The sequence below is a fragment of the Cryptomeria japonica genome, chromosome 5 (genome assembly GCF_030272615.1).
Source record: "Cryptomeria japonica chromosome 5, Sugi_1.0, whole genome shotgun sequence".
NCBI classification, from domain to species: domain Eukaryota; kingdom Viridiplantae; phylum Streptophyta; class Pinopsida; order Cupressales; family Cupressaceae; genus Cryptomeria; species Cryptomeria japonica.
The window spans coordinates 651,497,201-651,507,604 of record NC_081409.1 but is presented as its reverse complement, the minus strand read 5'-3'; positions in this window follow the sequence as shown (position 1 = coordinate 651,507,604).

The window sequence follows — 10,404 nt, the reverse complement described above, 5'->3', positions numbered from 1 at the left end:
GACCCATAAAGAGGGTAACTTGACCTCAATAGGCAAGATGACTTTAGTACCATAGACAAGTGAATAGGGTGTAGCTCCTGTAGGTGTGCGAACACTTGTGTGATAGGCCCAAAGTGCAGGATTAAGTTGGATATGCCAATTACGGCCAGCGTTGTCAACTGTCTTCTTAAGGATTTTAAGGATTGTTTTATTAGACACCTCAGCTTGGCCATTACCTTGGGGGTAATATGGTGTGGAGAAATGATGGGAAATATGGAAGTGATCACAAAGTTCATGAACATCCTGATTTTTGAAGGGACGCCTGTTATCAGTGATAATGGAAACAGGAATACCGTATCAACAAATGATATAGTTAAGGATGAACGTAGCAATCTATTTTCCAGCGACTTGTGTGAGAGGCATGACTTCAATCCATTTTGTGAAATACTCTATGGCAGTGATAATGAATTTATGACCATTAGAAGAAGGAGGGTGAATCTTGCCTATGAGATTGAGTCCCCACTGACAAAAGGGCCAAGGAGACGCAAGTGGTTGTATTTCTTGTGCTGGCGCATGTATGAGGTCTCCATGAATTTGACATTACTTACATTTCTTGACAAACTAGTATGAGTCTTTTTCCATATTGGGCTAGTAATATCCAGTCCTAATGAGTTTCTTGGCCAAGGTAGGACCACTAGCATGTGGACCACATATCCCTCCATGTACTTCACGTAACGCAATCTGAGCTTCATCGCTTTCTAAACATCTAAGAAGAGTGCCATCTAAACCTCACCGGTATAGGATATCAGCTAAAATGACATATCGAGAGGATTGGCGAATGAAGGTGCGACGTTGGTTATTTGATAAATTAGGAGGAAGGGTATTATCGCGAAGGTATGTGAAGATGGAACCATATAACTAGGACTTGGGACCGACAACACATATCATCTCAGTAGGAGTGATCTCATATGAAGGAACCAAAAGGTTATCCACCAAGAACTCATAGCAGGTCTCATTTGGAGGTAGATCGATCAGTGAAGCAATTGTAGCCATGGCATCTACGGTGCGATTCTACTCTCTTGGTATCTACTCAAAATCTATCTTTGTGAAGTGTTGTTTCAGGTCATCCACCATTTGTTTGTAAGGCATTAATTTTTCATCTTTTGTTTGGTAATCATCAGTTGCTTGATGGATGACAAGTTGAGAATCCCCAAAAACACGAAGTTCCTAGATCTTCCACTGAACTGCAATCCGTAATCTAGTTGTTAATGCCTCATATTCCACTATATTGTTAGTGCAAGGAAATGATAAGCGATATGATTTTGGTATAGAGTCTCCTTGAGGAGTTATAAAGAGGATGCCAGCTCTTGCCCCATGCTATGTGTAGGAGCCGTCAAAGTACAGTTGCCATGGCTTTGCATGTGACATTGTTAAAATGGATTCATCTGGAAATTCTGAACTTAGAGGAACATCATCAATCATGGGGGCATCTACTAATTGATCTGTGATGGCTTGTCCTTTTATTGCTTTCTTGTCCACATACTCGATGTCGAATTCACTCAGGATCATTACCCATTTGGCTAGTCGCCTAGTAAGTGTTGCTTTATTGAGAAGGTATTTCAACGAATCTATCCTTGTGATCAACTTAGTCTTATGAGTGAACATATAATGTCATAATTTCTGTGAAGCAAAGACCATGGCGACACATGCACGCTCAATTGGTGTGTAGTTTAACTCATATCCCACCAATGTACAACTGATATAGTATACTACTTTTTCCTTGCCCTCAGCAATTTGTTGTTCTAAGAGTGCCCCCAGTGCTATTGGAGTAGCTGATATGTATAGTAACAGAGGCTGATCTGGAACTGGTGGCATCAAAACTGGCAGATTCAGAAGATAATCTTTGAGCATCTAGAAAGCCTGTTGACAGTTATCATCCCATTTGAATTTGATGTTTTTATGTAGCAGGTGTTGAAAAGGATTACACTTATCTGCAAGTTGCTCTATGAATCTCCGTATAGACTAAAGTCTACCTTGTAAGGATCAAAGTTGACTGATATTTCTAGGTGGTGGCATGTCCAAGATGGCCTTGACTTTTGCTGGATCGGCTTCAATTCCTCTTTTGGACACAATGAATCCTAGGAGCTTCCTAGAGGTTACTCCAAAGACACATTTCTTGGGGTTTAATCTTACTTTGTACTTTTCCAACTGATTAAAGACGATTGAAAGTATGTCCAAATGTGTATCTCTGTCTATTGATTTACCCAAGAGATCATCAACATAATCTTCCACGGTTACGTGCATGAGATCATGAAAGATAGTAGTCATGGCTCTTTGACATGTAGCACCTGCATTTTTTAGCCAAAAGGGCATGACATTCTAGTAGAAAGTTCCCCAAGGACAAGTGAATGATGTTTTGTGTTGATCCTCGGGTGCGATCCTTATTTGATTATAACCAGAAAATCCATCCATCAATGATAACATTTCATGACCTACGGTGAGATCAACAATCAAGTCAATATTTGGTAATGGGAAGTCATCCTTTGGATAAGCTTTGTTGATGTCTCTAAAATCTGTACATATTCTAATGTTGTGATCTGGTTTACTGACAGGCACTAAATTGGATATCCATTCAGGATAGTCAATTGGGTGTATGAATCCAACATCCAATAATTTCTCAAGTTCTGCTTTGACTAGTAATGCCACTTGTGGATGCATTTTTCTTAATTTCTATTTTACTAGCTTTGCCCCTGGTTTGACTGTCAAATGATGCATTACCAAATTGGGATCTAATCTAGGCATATCAGCGTATGACCATGCAAAGTTGATTTGTCGTTCTTTGAAGAAACTTATGAATTTTGACCTTTTGGACTCTGTCAATGATTGAGCTAGGAATATGTTGTGTGGAACCTCTTCTATACCAATGTTTGTTTTGATAGTCTCCTCTACCAACATGGATGACTTTTCCTCATATAATGCTGGGAGAATGTTGAGCTTTCCATCTTTGGGTGCCCCAGAGAGGTTTTCACCCTCAAATACATCCTTTCTTTTTACTTTTTAGGGGTCAGACAGCACCACAGTGTGGTTTTCGCCATAAGACCCTTGGTTTGTTTTTATTTTCATATTTTTGTGACTAGAAGGTCTGACACCCTCACCAAAATATGCCACACTATTGAGTTCTATAGTGTATCTCGCTTTATGGTCCCCAGGGGGAAGGTCATCTCGTATGCCAAGATAGTCAATAACAGCTTCATCATTTTGGAATGTGTCAAACTGTGTTGGTCCTTCATAATCCCAATCAATGAGTTGATGGTGAACAAGGGGAAGGCCTTTAATGTCTTTAGAGTTAGCAGGGCTAAGAGTGAAGATGCAGTTATATTCGGGTATGTCAAGGTAATTATCGAGGTCATCGATGGCACTCTCTTCATCAATTTTGATTTCGAGCGAATCCAAATTGTCATCACTAGTAGCGCATTCTGGGATAGGTATTCTCATCCTATGTGATTTCAACCTAGAACCTTGAGACAAAGACTGTGTGGAATCCTCATGGGATGTTCCTTGACCAACTATGAACTTTTTATAAAATTCCTCTTCTTCTGTGGGTTCATTTGGCTCTCTGAATGTCTCAATGAGCTCGTAGTCACTGGAGGATTTGTCTAAACCCCATTCCCATTCATTGGAGTCTGTGGAATAGTGATCCTCTTGTTGAATTTTGGCAACTTTGATTTGTAATGCTTCTTCTGTCCTTTTAGTGTGGACCTTGGAAGTCAGGAAACCAAGTCCCTTTGAGCGTTCCTTTTTGAAAGTCAATTCAGGTTGTAAAGGTTCAATGATGCCTTCCTTTCGTAACCCAAGAGGGCTTTTTCCATCATACCCGAATTTTTTTAGAATCTTGAAGCCTTTGCCATATTTCTCACAGGGTATTTTGATGTGATCTTGTGTGTCATCTTCAATGTCTTTGTAGAGCATTTTGTATAAGTCTTCCTCTTCCAGTTCGCCCCATCTTTGAAAGGTAGTAGGGTCCCATTTGAGTACCATGATGGATACTTTCTTGTTAGGATGTGGTCTTCCATATTCTTTTCGGGAACTCATGACTTGTCGTAAGTACATGGTCTGATTTAAAGTGTCTTCTCCCATGCCTTTGTCCTGAAATTTGCCTTTAAGCTCACCTTTCTTTGATGTCAAAGGTTTCAATGACTCAAGATCAATGTATGCCGAAGAAGGAATAGCTTCACGATTACTGGGAATGATGGTCTCAGTTTGTGATCTTAGGTTATTGCAATATATGAACGGATTAGGATCACCATTAACCGTTACTTCGACTCCATTGTGAGGAAACTTAATGCATTGGTGATATGTCGATGGGACTGCCCTCATTTCATGAATCCAAGGATGTCCTAGCAATATATTATAAGTGAGATCTAGATCCAAGACTTGACAAACCACATCCTTTGTAACTGGCCCAACTCTGAGAGGTAAGGTGACTGTGCCCTTGGATGAATGTTCTTCATCATCATATGCCTTGATGGTGATTTGATTTGTTGAATTCACAACTTTATCAGAATATCCCAATTGTTTAATTGTGCTCAATGTACAAATGTTTAGACCAGCTCCTCCATCTATCAGGACTCACTTTATTCTATGTTTGTGTATGAAGGCTTCAACATGTAGTGGTGCATTATGTGGCTGACTTACGGAGGTGTCATTGGCTTCTGTGAAGGTAAGGGAATGTGGAATGGAAAGGTATCCCACCATGGCTTGAAACTGGTCCACATTTAGATCAGTAGGAATGGCAGTGTCTCTCAAGATTTTGTCAAGAATAGCTTTATGAGCGGGGGATATGCGTAAGAGCTCAAGTATGGAGATGAGCACGGGTGTCTTCCCTAACTGTTCTACAAGGTCATACTCAGGTTTGGTTGATGAAGAAGTGGTGTTTTTAGTTGAAGCACCTGGCAAAGTGATTTTACCTTGACGGGTTGTAACATGACATTCAGAGGTAGGTTCGGAAGAAGATCCAACACCTTTTAGGACAATCTTGGGTCTACGGGTAGAATTCTCAGGGTTTTTATCCTTGATGATAATAGTAGAGACATAATTGTCCATCGAGATGTGATTGATGGTTGAATCATAGTTGTAAGGTGCTCTAGTATAGTTGGTTTGATCATCTATGGCTTTAGCTTTTCCCTTGTCATGCTTTGGGAATGGCTCCTTAAACATCTCATGTTCTTGATTGGATGAGTGTCCCTCAATCTCAATGTCACCTCTATCAGTGAGATCTTGTATGATGTTCTTCAGTTGATGAAAATTTCCTATCTTATGACCCTTGCTCTTATGAAATTCACAATACTCATCATCATTCCACCAATTTGGTTTAACCTTTGGTTCATATGGAGGAAAATCTAGAACTGTGATTACCTTGTTCGCCACTAGCTTTTTGAAGACTGACTCAAGTGGTTCTCCCAATGGAGTGTACTTCCTTCATGATCTGGAAGTTGTTTGAGTATTTACTTGATTATTTGTAGAACTTGATCCTAAAAAAATGAATTTGGGTCGCACTATGTTGGCATCAACAACACCATCATTGACTGTGTTCTTGTTTTTATTCCAAAATCTTGGCTTGTCTTTTCCTTTAAAGTCATCTTTGTTTTCCTTGAATATCTTAATGACTCCTTGCTCAATTAGGACCTTTTCTGTTGCCAAGCCTTTTTCAATAACATCCCTGAAGGTGGACAAACAAGCTTTCCTTAGATCATAGCCAATGTCTTTGTTAACGTTTTGTGTGAACATCTCTACCATTTGTTTTTGTGGAATTTCACAAGAGCATCTGCTAGCTAGATTCCTCCATCTTTATAAAAATGATGCAAAAGACTCTCCCTCTTTTTGCTTGGTGTTGCATAAAGTAGTGATTGATATGTCTGTCTCTATATTGTAGGAGAAATGTTGAATAAATGCCTCTGCTAAGTCACCCCATGACTTGATACCAGGTGGGAGTTGGGAGAACCATTCCATAGCTTGATCACCTAAGCTTTGTGGGAATAATCTCATCAAATATGTCTCTTCTATTGCTACTTCAATGCAAGCTATGAAAAACTATCTTATGTGTGCCTTAGGATCCCCTTTTCCTCTATACTTATCAAATTTAGGCGTCACAAAGTGTGTAGGAAAAGGAGGCATTGGAATGCTCTTGTCAAATGGATAAGGGCATATGTCTCTCATTGTGTATGTTGGCTTTGGTGTATTTATGTCCTCCATTTTCTTTTGTAAGTCCCTGATTTGTTGCTCCAAATTGCTCTTAGGTGGAGATCGACTTCTTGGACCATACCCTATGCTTCAGGCACCAATTGGAGGAGGAGCTTGTTGCATATATGGATGATATTGATCATACACATGTTCATATGGAGGAGGTCTATAGTGTTGTTGTGTATATGGACCACTTGGTATAGATTCATGTTGAGGAACACCATATCTATTTTGTCCATGTATACCATCCTCTACATGCATGTCATGTTCTAATGTGTTGCCCCCAAATTTGACACGGGGTTTCCTTGTGTCCAAATTTTGAGCATGCCTTTGAATATCCAATTGTTTTGGTGGTTGATCCCTAGCATTGGTATGTGATTGAGCATATTTTTCTGCATAAGACTTCCATAATGGTCTGCGAAGGTAAGTATCATATGCTTGACCATGTGTATGTGGGACCTCTAGTTTTTTAAGTAAAGACGATGGTGATTCAGGTACCATATGTGGTCCTCTATTGCCTCCACTATTAGGCCTTCTTTGATCCATGTTGGAGTGAGGTTGTTGCAAAGGTTGATTTTCCATTATTTGAGACATGTCAAAATCATGAGGTATCTTGGCTCCACTTTGTGCCATCATTTGTAAGAAGTATTGTCTATCTCTCCTCATTTTTTCCTCAACCAACCGATTGAAATGGGGATTCATAATGGATTCTTCCACATCTGCTGAATGTACTGAAAAGTTGTCCATATTGTCATTGTGTGTATCATTGTTGTTTGTAGTGCCCATGTTCTCAACATTTGGAATGTTTCTATAGGCATCCATGTCAGGTAATGTGTTATGATCAGTATTGAAAAAGACATCATTGTCATACTCATAAGAACTCATGTTTGCGGACTCTTGAGCCTCTTTAGTTTCTCTCCTAGATTTTTGAAGATGGGTTTCAACCATGAACTAGATATTGACCAAGATGTGTGAGACTAGATTAAAATCGAAAAAGTATGGAAGACCAAGAGTTGGATGGAGTGTAAATGAATCTGAGGTGTACTTGCAATGTCCAAAGTGTAAGACCAAGTATGTATATAGTAGAGTAGGTGTGGCTTCCAAAGAGAGGATAGTTTCTCTTGATGAGGTAAGTTGACCTTGACTCTAAGTAAGACCAAATGAGACCCAAAGGTAAGAAACCTTGATGAGGGACCACCTAGCAAAGTGTTGTTGTATGTAGTGTGATGACAAAGTATGATGAGGACAAGCAAGTGACCTTTTGACTCAAGTTTAGAAAATTGTAAATGTAAAATGAGATGTGAAGCACTGATGGATTGTGTGAGACCCAAAGACAGGTTGAATGCTAAATGAAACCTGGAGAAACAACCTAGCAAGCTCAAGAATTCTAAAACTGACTGTGTTTGTTTGTTGGTTTGTAAAATTTTTGCAATTCTGAACATAGACACACCTGTATACTTCATAGACGTCGTTTCCTAACATAGACGTGTCTTTGTTCAACACAGATGTGCTTCTGAGTTTTCTTGCAAAATGTACTATTGATTCTGGGAACACAAACATGTTTCTGCCCTTCACAAACACGGTTAGACAGCACAGACGTGATTATGACAGACAAAGACGCGTTTCTATAAAATTTGTGCAATTTTTTCCAATCTATGAAGTCATTTTGTTGTGACCAAATCTGACTATTTGACTATTTTTCATGACAAGAGGACACAGTGTTGATGAAGACCCAATGTTTGTAAGTGTCTAGACTCAAAAATGACTCCAATAAAAAGTGTGTTGTTTAATGTAAAATTGTTTTGCATACACTTGAAGACACGAAAGACACAATATTTTGTTGTTTGGTCTTGAATGTTTGAATGTTTAAAATAAGTCAAGCACAATTCTTATGGCTGGCCAAGACAATAGTTGTTGATCTCACATGGGGTTTTACCCCCGAGGCTACGCTATTCAGAGCGAATACTTAGATTCTTGACCTCACTGGCTCCACCCTCGGCACTCACTTCTCGGGTCAGCCAAGCAACAGTCCCCATGAAAACTCCCCATGGCAAACTTTGTATCTCTACTAAGAACCATATGTGTGTGGGCCACTACCAGAGGTCCGACCTCCTACCCCAACAACTACAAGGATTTGGGCTTCTAAAACAAAAAGGTGCTAGTAAGGGCATCCGCTCATGTGGCCATACATGCAGCACTTTCAGCTCTGTAAATACAGAAGGCTCCCAGCCAGTAGGGGTTACGCCCTACAACTGATCAAATAAATTTGATCAAACGGGTTTATGGGGAGACATAGTGTCGGTATGAACTAATCAGCACACGTTATCCATAGTTTTCACCATGAATACATTTGTTTATAGTGGTTCGGAAGAGGTGGGTTTTCCTCACTACCACTTGGGTCATTCTCTTCTCACTAGTAGTCCTAATGACCACATGGGAAGATAGGCCCTCTAAAGATTAAACAAAAAGAGCCTATTGCTCAAGACACAAAAGACAATGATTCAATTTTAGTGCACCAATTGAAGTGTTTGCTAGTCTATGAAAACAAGGCACACAATAAAAATCCAAAAACCCTTGCCAAGGACCTGCAACAAAGATTTATTAGTAGTTTGGATTGTTTCAAATGATCACCCCTTCCTGCAAGCACACAAGTTAGGTAAATTTTAAAACCCAAAAGACTTTGTGAAAATAGGGGCCTTCAATCAAACGATTTTACTTTCAAGACAAGCTGCACCAATTTCGTTAGCTATATCTGAAAATGTTAGCTCAAAATAAACCAGATCTGAAACCCTAAATGCAAAACTTGAAATTGAATTAATAAACTTCAAATTTTGAAATTGATGAACACAGATGCGGTTACCCTCGACACAGACATTGTTCTCTAACGCAAATGTGGTTCTGTGAGGCACAAACGCAGATAGAAAACACAAACATGGTTGTTTAACACAGACGCAACTAAAACCACCACAAACGCGACTTTAGGACATAAACGCAATTTCTGAAACCTGCAAAACAAAATATTGCTGATAACACAGACGCGATTTAAGGTGTCACAGATGTGTCAGAAAATCAAAAACGTGATCCAAAGGTACGCGGACACGAGAATATTAAAATGCTGTCGAAAATGTCCGATCTGCAACTTCAAAAACACAAAACTTGCAACAAGGAGGTTAGATGCAAAAGGGACAAGAGTCCCACCGGGCATGCCAAAATGTATATGGTGAAAATGGATAACAATAATAACGATATTGAAAGGCTAAATGAATTCAACCACAAAACCCTAGCCTAACAACAACAAAGATCCACCATAACATATGAAGATTACCTAAGACAATGCAAATCAATTGAAATCACAAAGATTATACCATCACATGTCCAATAGGGTTTTGATCTCCATTCTTCCTATCTCCATTGATCTTGCTTGATATAATTGCTCTCAGATTTTATGTGCACAAGAGCTCAACAAAGAACAAAATGTGGTTGCAAGTAGGATCGTAGTGTAGCCAAGTCTTTAAGATCATTCAGTAGCTCATTAGGGTTTGATAATGAAGGAAGCATCTCCTTATATAGAAGACACAATATGAAATGGAGGGATAAGATTGAGAGGTGTAAAAGGAGGTCGGCTATGATTAGAGGGTAGGTAGAAGAAATAATAAAATAATGAATTGGGTAGGTAGTGTATGAATTAAGAGATGAATGACATGTGTCATGGGTAGAAAAGGTTAATGAATTAATTAAATAAATAAAGATTTATTTAATTAATAGAGGAAATGAGATAATTAAATAAGATATTTATTTAATTTAGGAAAAGGATAATTTAAATAAATAAATGTATTTATTTAAATGAGAAATAAGGCTAGAAGAGGATAAATGAATTAATTAAATAAATAAAGATTTATTTAATTAATAGAAGAATTAAGCTTAGATAATTAAATAAATAAAATATTTATTTAATTAGACATGACAATTTTGGGTGTCTACAATAGCTATTGCATGTTCATGATCTTTCTTGTTAAGATAAATTGTAGAGCCTAAATGATTTACTCATTCATTATCAAGTCTTGAACTTAAGGAAGATAAATTTATTCATAGATATAAATCTTGACGATATTCTGTTACTTTTGATCGAATACACTGTCTTACCTTATTCATAAGAAAATTGAATAGTACATTCATATCTTGTGC